We start from the raw sequence: 13,959 nt of genomic DNA, 5'->3' as shown, positions 1-13,959 counted from the left end.
TTTAACACTGTTTGCCTCATTTTCCTTATCTGTAAAATGAACTGGAGAAGGAAATGACAACCCATTCAATTATCTTTGTCACCAAAATCCCAAATGGGGTTCATAAAATAAAACATGTCCCTGATATTATACTACCTAAGTAGTCATTCATGCTGTTAACATGTAAGGAAAGCCATTATGACACAACTAAATGCAATGGAATATTTTCTGATTGGACTATAAGAAATAGAAGGAATCCTGATAAAAGAATGGTATTTTCTATTAAAAAAAAAGATGCTGAGATTTCGCTGTTAGATTATTTAAAGGGTTTCAGTATCACATTACTAATCATCCCTTGTGTTTGCCAAATTACTGGATCATTCTCATGGCAATAATGCTATTAAAAGAATAAAATAGAATACCATGATATTCAATTGCCTATTTTGCTTTCATAGGGTCTTGAACTGGAAAGTACCTTAGAGAGATGATCTAGTACAACATTTTTTTTTGCTTTGCTGATAAGGGATCCGAGGCTCAGAAATGTGAAATTATATATGTAAGTTCACACAAGTAGTAGGGGCCAGATAAGGGATTCAGATTCAAGAGGCTCCATGTTCTGTGGTTTTTCCATGCTTTCACAATTCATTCTTGTGTTTGGGCCTCAGGATACTTAGCAGAACTTCAAAAGGTTGATCCTGGTCTACCTTTGATTCTTCATGCATCATTGGGCAATTTTCTCAAATTGTAAATGAAAAGGATCATTTATTTTTCTAACTTGTAGTACTTAGGAGGTCAGTGGTTATAATGATGACATATACTCCTGAGAGGAAAGACAATTGCCTTGGGACTCAGGTAATGCAGGTTTTTGCCCTAGCTCATTGTTGGGCATAGCTCTGGCAATACACTTAGTCTCTCTAGCCCTCCGTTTTGGCATCTATGAAATAAGGGGTTATACTAGATAATTTCTAAGATTCCTTTGAGTTCTAACATTCTATGAGTCATTCTCATTAATCCATTCTCAGAGTCATTCAAATGAGCACCAGACCATGAAACCAGAACCCCCCAAAACCTGCTTGTAGCTACAACAAATTAAACTGTGGCCAAGTAAGAGTGAGAGAAGGGGACTTGAGTAGTTTCTTCAGGACAGTACAGTTCCTAAGTTCTTCCTTTCTCATACTAGAGATTTGCCAAAATACGAGGGATATTTTGGCAGAGCAAATTTCTCTCCTGGGAAATAATGATCATAAAACTCATGCTTGAAAAAAATTTTTGTGAAATCTCTATCACCCCTTTTCCTGTGCCTAGACTTGCTTTCTCATCTCTTATTCATACCTGTTCCCAGATCTTCATTTCTGCTAATGTTTAAAAGACTGATGCTAGCAAAAAGAAGTGTTACTCCCAAAATTGTCATTGCAGCCACATTTCTAGGCAACATTCATAGGATCTAGAGATTACTAATATAACAAATTTGAAATCATTATTATGGAACCTGGTGATCCTGAATAAGAGGATTTGGGGACATTGAGAGAAATCTTGAAGACACTAAATAAACCTCATTTAATATCATGAAATTATCCCCCAAACATGACTGTCCAAAATATTGCCCATGGGCCATGGTCCATAGTGCAATTTTATGTGGCTTGCCTGTGGATTTTAATTTTTACAAGTGAAAAAATAACAATTTGCATGGAATGGCAATTAAATTTTTTAATTCCATCACCAATAAATAATCTCATTGATGATAATTTTCTTTAAAGTTTTTAAGCAGTATTACTGATGTAAAATATCACACAAGGATTTTTCAGTTGTTGTGGGAAGCATTCCATCTGTACCATGCAGACTAGTCAGGATGCGGCTACCTTTATGCTGTTGTGTTGTTGCTTTGTTGTTTTGTGTTTGCTGTTGCCCTTAAGATCTTCACCTGTTATATTAATGACATCTGTTACCCCACTTTCTTTATTTTAATTTTTAATTTTATTTAAGGTAATAGGGCCAAGTGACTTGCCCAAAGTCACACAGCCAGGCAATTATTAGGTGTCTGAGTCTGAATTTGAACTCAGATCTTCCTGACTCCAGGGTCACTGCTCTATCCACTGCACCACTTAGCTGTCCCATTGCCCCAACTTTCTAAGAAGTTGAAAGTGCCATGACTTTTCATTACACCTGCTAAACTTAAGATAAGACTACAAATTAGCTATTATGTTAGTGTACTGAATATTTTATTCTGGGTGCAACCCTCAAATAATAATTTTTTTTAAATGCAGCCCTAAGATAACCTAAAGTTCGACAGCCCTGACTTAAAAATATAATAGTTGATAGCTGACTCTTTTAAAAAAAATTGGTAGAACACACGTTTAAATTTAATCTAAACCAAAGGTTTCAAAACTCTCAGTTTACCTACAGAAAGACAAAATTCCTACCACCCCAAACAAATTAAATGTAATTGGTAAATGTTTACAAAATATATAAAAGTATAAAACAAACTAGATAGGGTTAAATTTGTGGTTTTTTTCTAAGTCAACATGTGGGTTTGGGGGAACCTTCTATTTGAATTTGAAGCCACTGATGTACATTATTAACACTTTCCCTCACTTTTTTTTAGGTTTTTGCAAGGCAAACAGGGTTTCCCTCACTTTTTAAGTCATAATGATCAATAAAACAGTAAGTCAAGTCCTAATTTGTAGTGTTTCCTAATTTCCTGTAAAGGTTCTCCATGAAAATTTAACAATCAGCTCTCATCATCCAGTTCAAACTGATTCTAACATGCGTCTAGCTGTCTCTGCATTATCGAGGGATCAGAGTCCTAAGTTGAATGAAGGAGTAAAAGTAAAATTTCAGGCATTAACTACCATGTAAGAGTGACTCCCTCACTACATTTAGGTCTTCTGATTATCCTTGACACTACCCCATGCAATCAACTGCCTATTCTGCCTATACTCAAAAGAACCTGGAAAAAAAAAATCAGTCTTTCTGTTTTCCTCATAATATAAGCTTATTTGGGGACAATGGTAGTTGCCTCTTCTTAACATAGACTAGGCTCCAGAATCAAGATTTTTGCCTTGAATTATCACTACTTAACCAAACATTTATTTAAATCTCCTTAATTCTAGACCCATGCTAAGCACTAATACAAAGACAAGATAGTCCTTGCCCTAGAAAACCTTCATTTTTTCAGGTCAACAAAATCAACATATACAAACTATAGATAGAATATATACATAATTATAAAGTGGGAAAGAACTAGAATCTGAGGGATAGGAGTAAAATGGGAGTGAATTAGGAAAGATCTTGAACTAGAGATGACATCTGAGCTAAATTTTGAAGAAAATGGGGATTTCTAAGAGCTAGAAGTAGGTAGAGGGAAATATATAAGGGTCAACCTATGCAAATGGATGGAGATGGGAAATGGAGTTCACTCCTGAGGGTAATCAAACATTTACTTAGAGCCCTCTGGGGTAATTTTCCTCTTCTATTCCTTTTCAAAAGTGGAAGGAAGCAACAGTGCCCTGCTTGCTTTGGGAATTCTGTGTAAGAGGTTGGTATTATGGTGTTGCAGAAGAATTGCTGTCACCATATTGAAGATTGAGAGGCCTTGGATAGTGAACGAATTCACATACAACGTGGGATTTGGCAACACCAATTCCTCTGCAACAATGGGAAGATTTGTGGAGACCAATTCACTGAGAAAATGCTGACCCCTTTTGAATCACTTTGATTTGTTTGGAATGTTAATAGCATGTTTTTGATAGACTACTACTATTGTTTTTAACCTTTCTAGCTAATAAACATGGTACATGGTTAAAATTGGGTGCATCATAATCACCACTAGGAATGGCTGCTTACAATGCTTTGGCCACTCTTAAGTGAGTTCACAAATGAGCATTTTGGTTTTATTTTCATTGTTCAAAGAAACTTTTGCCTTTAAATAAGAATTGCAGCTGGACTTCCCAAGTCTATTAATTGAGCCCAAGCTCCTTCTCAACTTTAATGGAAGCCTAATGGGTGTATGACACTCCAGAAGGTAACATTAAAGGTAACATTCTATTCGTGGTTGTTTTGGTTGGTAGACTCAGAAAAAGAAATTTCAATGCTCAACAGTAGAAACAGTTTTGTTGGCTTGTATACAGCTGTGATAAACAGAGTGCTTGATGTTTTGCCTGTAGATTTTTATGCATAGCCATGGAAGTGCTGAAGCATTCATCGTTAACTCAAACACCTATGAATTTTAGAATCCAGGAAAAAAAATTACCTGAAAATGGTTCCAATGTTATCTTCCCACTCACAAAGCTCAGATCTGGGCCATATTCTTACATAAAAGAATAGACTGAGTACAATTTCATATATAAATTCAATAAACATTAAGTACCTACCACATAGTAAGGTCTGGGATACAAATTAAAAAAAGAGACAATCACTGCCCTCAAGGAACTTACAATCTTATTGGGGGAAGGCAACATAAAAACAAATTGTTAAAAGGGGTAGGAATGAACAGGGTACTACTGGGAAGAGTTTAGTGTTCCATATTCTAGTCCTCCAATCAGAGGGGAGGAGAAACTGAGAGTGTGTTAAGAAGTACAAAATTCATAATCACATGAATAGTTTCATGGTGATGAAATTTTAGATGACCAGTTTTTTCAAGGGTGGGGGTGGGATGGAAGGGAGGGCATATTGTTGTCAAGTCAAGCAGAGTTGCTGATATAAAACAGAAGAGTATCATGAAGTATCATGAATTCCTAAGGGAAGTATCATGAACATTCTAGGTTCTTTAAAATATCAAGAAGTTAAAAAACTGGCCAGAGCTACTAGTAGTCTACATATTGTGGAAGATAGGGATGGGTCATTTTCCTCCAATTTACTTGGCCTGGCCTGCCTTTACACTAAATGTTACTTCTCCTCCCCATCTCCCCCATTATCCCCTTTGACCTTTACTAATCTTGCAGTTTTCTCCAAACCATCACAGTTTTCAAATATCAGTTCACAATACTGAATGAATAAATGAGTGAAAATAATTTAGTAAGTTCTTACAATATGCTGGATATTGAACTGGGAATACAAATATAATTGCAGCATCAATCCCTCTGCCCAAGGAGCTTATGTTCTAGCAAAAGGAAAAAACAGCCAAAAGAAAGTGGTGGCCAGGGAGGTGCAATGAGACCACAAAGGCAACTAGGTGGTACAGTGGAAGCATAGTCTGAAGTCAGGAAATTCTAAATTTAAATCCATTCTCAGACATCCTACCAACTGTATGACTACAGACTAGTAATTTATTTTCTGTTTGCCTCAGTTTCTATATCTATACAATGATAATAACAGCATCTACCTCGCAGGATCAAATGGGATTATAAATGTAAAAATTTTAAGATTGTAGTTGATACATAGTAAATGTTATATAAAAGTCATTGTTATTATTAAATCCTCACATACTATCCAGGAAAAATGGCAGAGTTTTATTTCAGAATCAGAAAATATTGGGGCATGGAGGGTGGGATGTTGTCAAAGTAGTTACATGGGATTAGAGAATAAAATGAATCATAGTTGACACCAATAGTCATTTGTGATTCAGTCACTAAATGAGACCCTCTGAATATAAGTAAAAGGGTTAAGACCCTTCAGAGTATGGTTTTTCTGATCCAGCCAGCAAGATAGCTGATAAGTCTCTCACCAAGATGGTCAGGGGGTAGGGAATAATGTTTCTTAGATTTCAGTTCCTATCAATCAAAAAAATATTTATTGAATGTCAGATATGTCTTTATTCAACTTGCATAAACACACATAGATTTAAACAGCATTAGCTATAAACACTTTATGCTTGGGATGCTAATTCTATCACAATGTCTAATTGACTTATTTCAATAGCTATGGAGGAACCTTATGATACTACTACTACTACTGTTCTCAAAATCCATTCCTTACAATGCTTTGGCCATTTCTGAACTCTTAAGTGAGTTCAGAAATGAGCATTTTGCTTTTGTTTTCATTGTTCAAATAAAGGAATCTTTGCTTTTAAATAAAGGATTCCTTTCTAAGCAGGGCTTCATTCTATTCAGATCTTTTTTCTTTTGAGATCTAGTTGAGGATGCACTTGTCTTGGAGCCAGTAGATTTAGGTGAATGTTAGCTCTGATACCAAAAACTCTGTGATCATGAATAGATCAGCTCACCTTTTTTGAGACTCAGTTATATTTTCTGGAAAATGGGCATAACAAGACTTTCTTCATCTACCTCACAGGACATTTGTGTAAAAACCACTTTATAAACATCACAGAAATGGGACTATTACAAGGACTTCAATAAGCGAGCCTCCTTGGGACCATTCCAAGACAACAAAAAACCTCCCAAGAGAAATTAGCGTCAGCACAGGTGCCCATTTGTGCTTCACTATCATAACTGGAGTTAATTTATAATTCAGATAATGGACTGAGTTCCTTGACTTCACTTATACTATTTTAGGTCTGTCCTGGTTATAACCTGAATGATTCCTTCTGTTATTTTTACAATGGAATGGGTCTTTGGATGAATGAGCTTCATACCAATGTGATGTTTGGTCCCACAGCCAAACCAACTTTCAACAATACAAGCCATTTTACTTCTCTGGGCCTCTTCATCTGTGAGATGAAGTCTTTGGAGTGAATGGTGTCTAAGGTCCCTTCCAACTTTAAACTCTATGATCTCTGATCTTTGGTACCAAGGTAATAAAAGAACTCTTATCCTTGATATATGTAGATACTTTGAAGTTATTCTAAGTTAACTTCCAATAATTGTGGCAATGTGTTCAGTAGTTAAGGGGAATTAAAAAAAAAATTTTGTTGAACAGGAAATGGAATTTTCTAGAAACTTTCATAAACATTGTTTGAGTTTTTTGTATAGCCATGAAAATGTCATTCAATATTTGGCCCTGGTTGTTGCACTGATAGAACGAGCAAGTCCATCAAGGTTAAACATCACTCCCATGTTGCTGTTAGGATATATAGTGTTTTTCTGGTACTGCTCATCTCATTCAGCATCAGTTCATGCAAATCTCTCCAGACTTCCCTGAATTCCTGTCCTTCCTGGTTTCTAATAGAACAATAGTGTTCCCTGACATACATATACCATAGTTTGCTAAGCCATTCCCCAGTTGAAGGACATTTACTTGATTTTCAATTCTTTGCCACCACAAACAGGGCTGTTATGAATATTTTTATACAAGTAATGCTTTTACCCTTTTTCCTTATCTCTTCAGGGTATAGACCCAGTAATGATATTGCTGGATCAAAGGATATGCTTATTTTTGTTGCCCTTTGTGTGTAGTTCCCAATTTCTCTCCAGAAAAGTTGGATGAGTTCACAGCTCCACCAACAGTATAATAGTGTCCCAGATTTTCCACAACTCTTCCAACAATGATCATTATCCTTTCTAGTCATATTGGCCAGTCTGAAATCTCTGTTACCTATCATTTTTGATAAGGTTTTGAATTTTACAATTTTTCCTCCCCTCTCCCTTCATTCCCCTCCCCCCTCCCCCCAGAGAAGGCAATCTGAAAATCCTTACATTGTTTCCATGCTATGCATTGATCAAAAGTATGGAAAGAAAAAATATATCGTTGAGGAAAAAGTAAAATGAGATAGCAGAATTATGTAGTACATAAGACAACTTTAAAAAAAATGAAGGTTACAATCTTTGGTCTGTGTTTAAACTCCACAGTTCTTTTTCTGAATACAGATAGTATTCTCCGTTGTAGATACCCTAAAATTGTTTCTGTTTATTGCATTGATGGAATGAGGAAGTCCATTAAGGCTGATCATCACCCCCTTGTTGTTGTTAGAGTGTATAATGTTTGAAGAATAATTCTTCAAAATATTTTGGCATTGGATAATGAAACTTGTTGATATTTGTATTGGGGAAATGATAGTTTTTACTGACAAGATTTTGTTTTTGTTTTTCAAGAATATAGTTTGATGTAACATGAATGTTGACCCCATCAGTCCAGCTTTTGCTTTTCTCTCCTTTGCTATCACCCAGCTATGAGTTTGGGTGTTTTAAAGATTTTACCATAAGAATGGTGAAATTTTTTATTCATAGAATCATAAACAAATTAAAGTTTGATCAAATCTGCTGAGTCTGTGTGGTTAGAAGTGTATTTGAAAGCAATCATTCTTTCCCACTCTCCTGTGCAGGGAGAATGGTATTAACTTTCTGATATTAATCTCTTTTCCCCCTTACTGACCAGATATCAGTTTCCAGGTGGCCCATCATATGTTATTCTATGAGGAATAATTCTGACTGCAGAGAATTCCAAGGTAGAAAGACTGAGGAATGCAGTAGTATGAGCACAGGATTTGGAATCAGTAACTTGAATGTAAATCCTAGATCTAAGAATCGCTGAAATTCTCATGGGCTTCAATTTTCTTATTTGTAGAACATAGGGTCTAGACTCAGCGACCTCTAAGTTTTGTTTCAACTCTAAGTCTATGAACCTATGATCCTAAAGAGAATCCTAGAAGCAGGACAACCACTATGGCCTAAAGAAAGATTAACTTTTCAATTTTAATCCAAATGGTTAGACCAAGACAAGAATTTTTCAAACAGAATAGCATTGTAAAATCGCAAATCAGTAGAAGAAACCCTAGGGATCAGAGGATTTAGAGGTGAAAAGCATTTTAGAGGTAATCTAGGCATTTTCAGAAAAAAAAAAAAACAATGAAACTCAGAGCAGTAAAATAATTTGTGCAAGGTTGCCCAAGGTGAGGGACAGAGCCAGACCTTGACTCTACACTATCAATTGCTTTGAGCAATCTAGTGTTTATATTCTGCACTTCAGATAGCTATAACTTACTTGACATTGAGAAAATAAGAAAACATTTAAATTATAGGTTGATGTTGGTGCTTGCAGGTTCTCCTTGAAATATTGTGTCTGAATTCACCATAGAAATGTGTTCAGTAGTTTCCAAATATCATTGACCTCATTTGAGGTTTTCTTGGCAAGGATACTGGAGTGCTTTGCCATTTCCTTACCCGGTTCATTTTACAGATGAGGAAACTGAGGCAAACAGTATGAAGTGACTTGTCTTTCATCAGAAAGATAGTAAGCAAATGTCTGAGACCAGATTTGAACTCAGGAAGATGAGTTTTCTGCCTCCAGGCCCAATGCTCTATCCACTGAACCACTAGCTACCAATAGAAATCTAGTCCAAAGATTCCTGGAAAGATAAATTTGCTTATATGTCTTTATTCACCATAAAATGCCAGGCTGTTTGGGGCTTAATATAGCACCTTGATAAATTTTGAGGGACCTTTACAATGGAGTTGAGGATTGTGGAAGATCCCTTTTAGTATCTGAGTTTTAGTATTATTGGGAAGGGGTAGATAAGAGGGAAGCTGGGGTGACTAGAATTCATCCTGAACCAAGGAATTGGTGGATCTAAGATCTGCTCCTGTACCCCAGGGAAAAAGGATCTGAGAAGCAATTCAACTCATATCAAAGTCCAGTCAATATAGGTAGCATTTATTAAACATTCACTGTGTTCTAAGAATTGTGTAGTGTAAGGCATACAAATAAAAGCATAAAGAAAGACAATAGAACTCTGCTAGGTGCTGGGGGAGAGATACAAAATTTTTAAATAAGCACGGCTCCTCTCAGAAAGCTCCTGAAGGTTGGTTATGCAACACCGTGTGGTTTTATTTGTGCTTGTACTCCCAAGCAAACATATAAATGTGTGAGATTTTTGTGTATTTTACTCAGGAAAGTGTGAAACCTTTTTGTAAAAAAAGTATATGCTTTCATGATTCATTAATTCTCAAAGGACGTTCTGTACCTTTACCTAAAATTATCATGGAACAGGTTAGTTGCCACTGATATTTGGAAAATACTGAACATATTTCTTTAGGGAATTCAGACAAAATATTTCAAAGAGTTAGAGACCTCATCAGGGAGCATCATCTGTTCTATGGAGCTCCCTAAAAATACCGTGAGCCTGGGAGCAAGCTTTGGGGACTAAGGAGAAAGGTTGAAGTTTCCAGCGACATCCCAATGACCTTAGTGTCTTAGAAACCTCTGTTCCCTTCAGTGCTCACTCAGCCCCAGAACTTCATACATGAGAACTTCCAGACCCCTCCCGCCAGCTGCTTCTCCTATGACAGTTATCTTGTATTTATTGTATGTGTGTGCCTGTGTGTGTGTGTATGTGTATGTGTTTGTGTGTTTTCTTCACAAATGGAATATGAGCTTCTTGAAACCATGGTCTATTTGATTAATTTTTTTTGTCTTTGTATCACCAGTTCTTAGCACAGTGCCTGATTCTTACCAGATTGTTTTAAATTAATATTTTATTTTTCCAAATAGATGTTATGAAAATTTTTTCAACATTTTCCCATATGCTTATGTATATTTTTAAGTTACAGAATTTTCTTCCACCCTCCCTTCCCACCCCCTTCCACTCAGGGGCAGTCAGGTTAGTACTATACATACATGTTTGTGTTAAACTCTTATTAGATTCTTAATAAGTGTTTATTGATTGATCAGGAATTCAACCTGGAAGAGTGAAAACAGTCAATGGAAATATCTAAGAGTACCAGAAACCTGCAGCCTCTACTGCCTGATAACTGGAATTTCAGAAATAATTAAAGGAGCTGCCAAATTGAGTACTTGGGCTATGAAAGGTGTATATATCAGCTGTCATTATTTACAATACTTCCCCGGGGGAGAAACTATAATTAATCATGGTACAAGTTACACTGGGTAGAAATGATGCAGGGGAATTAAGGCTCAGAAAAATATTGTAATCATATGTATGTATGTGTGTATAGTTTGTGTGTGTATGTATAGGAAACAAATTTTTATATTATTAAAGTGTTTAAATTTTGTAATCATAGATATTGGACACTGATTTTTGTAATTTTTCTGCACTGTTGAAATGCTTCCTTCTTGGCCTTTACATTGACCTTGGCCACAAGCTCAATTATGGATAAGGCAAAATTATGCAAGTGTGATAAAATGTCACCTTAAACCCCTCCTTCAGTAAAGCCTCCAATACTAGACATTGACCCTCCCAAAACAATACCCCTTTTAGCAATGATTCTAGAGGGGCAATTGAGGGGAGTCTGGTGTGACTCTCTCTCTTACACCTTACCTTTGCTACCTGATATGATCAGCAACTGGATTGTCCGGTTTAGATTATCCACCCAGTCCCCATCTGGTCTTTAAAGAATCCTTAACTTGCCCTCACTTTCTCTATTTTGTGTTTGTAGCAATCTTTTAATAAATCTGTTTTTTTTTCTTTTTGCACCCACACTCTGGGATCAGAAGATGGTTTTTCACTTCTTGGAATCCATCACTCAACTTCAGGACGATGGTACCTATAGTTTATTGTTTGCCCTTTATTTTTAAAGAGGAATGGCGACATCATGGGGTGATATCTTGACTTGTGTGCAAATAGATTTAAGTGTAGCAGAGTTTGAGGAAAGTCATGAGCCTCACTCCCTTTTCAGTGAGGTTCAGTGGCAAGACAAAAGTCAAAATGCCTGGCTGATGACCCAGGATGCAGAGGATGACTTTGGTATCTTCACTGTCTCACTAACATCTGAGTGTTTGTTCTTATCCATCCATTCTGTCAGGGGAAGTCTTCACATGTTTGGAATAGACACCTTTCCACATTACCAATGGGTTTGAGGCCTGCCAGTTCCCCTCAGTCTGGTTTATCCCATCTGCCTATACAGTTTTACTGGGATGTGGCCACTATGCATATTACAGCTTCTTGGAGCCACAGTTGAGAGTTGGGTAAGAGGTGGCCACCAGAGGGCTTGGCTCTGAAAGTGGATAGGGTTCTGAAAAGCCCTTATACCAGAGATGCTAGTCTTTCTTGAATATCTCATACATCCCACTTACAGTATAGTATAATGACAAGAGTACTGAACTAGTTAGAAGCTGTAAACCCATGCTAGTTTTGGTTTCCCCACTTACTAAACCTTATAATCTTAGTCAAATTACTTGGCTTTTCAGTCTTAGTTTTCTTATCTCTAAAATGGGAATAATCATGCCTACTCGATTGTGAGAAACAAATGAGATATGTGAAAGTACTATGTAAACTTAAGTGCTATGTAAATATTGTTATTACAATTTCTTCCACAGAACTGGATAGAATTGGATTCTCAGGACTCCAGGCTATATAGCTTGAGGCTGTGCCAGAGACATCAAATTACACCCTGATTCTCAAATCTCTGGCAGGACAGGTGGTTGGGGGGGATCAGAGTCAGATACAGAATATTCCAGAAACTTTGTCATTTTTAGATCTTTTGTTGTAATAAGCTCTGACCACTTCTCCAAACCCCCAGTCCTATGCACCCTGGTATGTGTTGTACTTATTTTGCTGACCTTGAAAAAAAATAATGATAAAGCCTCCCTCCCTCTTCATAAAAACACAATAGACAATCAGAATTTAAACGATCTTGCAGCGTTTGTGGGCAAAGAATGAAACAATTAAAAACCAATTGGTCCTGATGAAGTATTCGATTGTTGGGCTAGATTTCCTGGCACTTTGACCTCCCTCCTTCCTGTTTCCTGCATTGGGACAGAAATGACACCATGAAGGTTTCCTGTGCCTGCCCTATCCACTTCTGACCCTTTGTTATATCCTCTCCTCCATCAGTTTAAAGGGTAATGTGCTGGTTCCACTGGACTTCATCCCAGTTTCTTGCTTTGATAACACTTGTTGCTAATTTAGGGAGGCAAAAGAAGAAAGACAGAGGCCCTGGGTAAGTGTATGTCAGTAGCTGACCTTGCGGGTCAGCATTCTATGCAAGTGGGAGTTAGGAAATATCCATTGTTTAATATTTGTCCACTTTTTTAATGGAGCCATTTCTGATACCCCACCCATTAGTGTTTTCCTTCCTAAACCCCTCGAATAAATTCTCTTATATTGATTTTTTGCCTATTTTTATCTGCACTTGTCTTCCTTGATAGAGTAGCATTGTATCTCTGGGTCACTGGGGGTACAGTGGATAGAGCATCAGCAGCGGAGTGGGGGAGGACCAGAGTTCAAATATAACCTCAGATGCTTCCTAGATGTGTGACCTTGGGCAAGTCACTTAACCCTGATTCCTTTGCATCCAGAACTATCTCTAGTTGTCCTAATTCATAGCCAGCCACTGGACCCAGATGGCTCCAGAGGAGAAAGTGAGGCTGGTGACGTTTCACAGCACCCCCCTCATTCAAATTCAATTAACTTGTTTGTCATGACATCACCTCCCTGGTGTCATGGTCTTCCTCAAAAATGGACAAATATCACATCATTGTATCCCTGGAACACAGTAAATTAGTAATAAATGCTGATTAATTATTCCTTTTTTCCCACTCCCAACTCACCCTTTCTTCAGATCACTAATACTGTGATATGATTTTCTCTTGTTCCTTTGATAAACCTTATGCCATCTTTAATTTTCTCATCACCTACTCATGCTTTTGCAAAGCCCTCTAAGGAAGCCTCTGATGGCAACCTGGCCCAAATCCCCCCATGTTTCTAGAATGAGTGGTATCAGGTTGTAGAACAGAATATTCTGCCCTGTTCCCCAGCCCACACACACACACACACACACACACACACACACACACACATGACATGGTTGGTTATCACAGGACCCTGGGGGTTGGGACCTCAATCAGATGGCTCTTTCTTATCCAATGATTTCCACTTCTTTATCTTTCCCTTACTCCTCCCTCCCAGACCAGTGGTCTCTTTGGTTTAAAAAACTATTATGGAGGACCCTCATCCAATGCAACAACAGCTCCTCTGCAAATGAAAATCTTACCAACTTACCCTAGGAGATAAACCTGGGATCACTCATTCACACAGTTTCAAGGGTAGGACTTGAATTCAGGCCTTCCCTATTCTAGGACTTGTTTTTTTATCCACTAGGCTCTGTTGGCTGCTGACTCATTCCTAAGATTCATAGTCACCACCAGCTGAGGCAAAACCTCTTTGAACCCTGACTACCTCACCCTGAATTC

Source organism: Macrotis lagotis, chromosome X (assembly GCF_037893015.1).
Source record: "Macrotis lagotis isolate mMagLag1 chromosome X, bilby.v1.9.chrom.fasta, whole genome shotgun sequence".
Taxonomy (NCBI): Eukaryota; Metazoa; Chordata; class Mammalia; order Peramelemorphia; family Peramelidae; genus Macrotis; species Macrotis lagotis.
Note: the sequence above shows the minus strand (reverse complement) of the source record.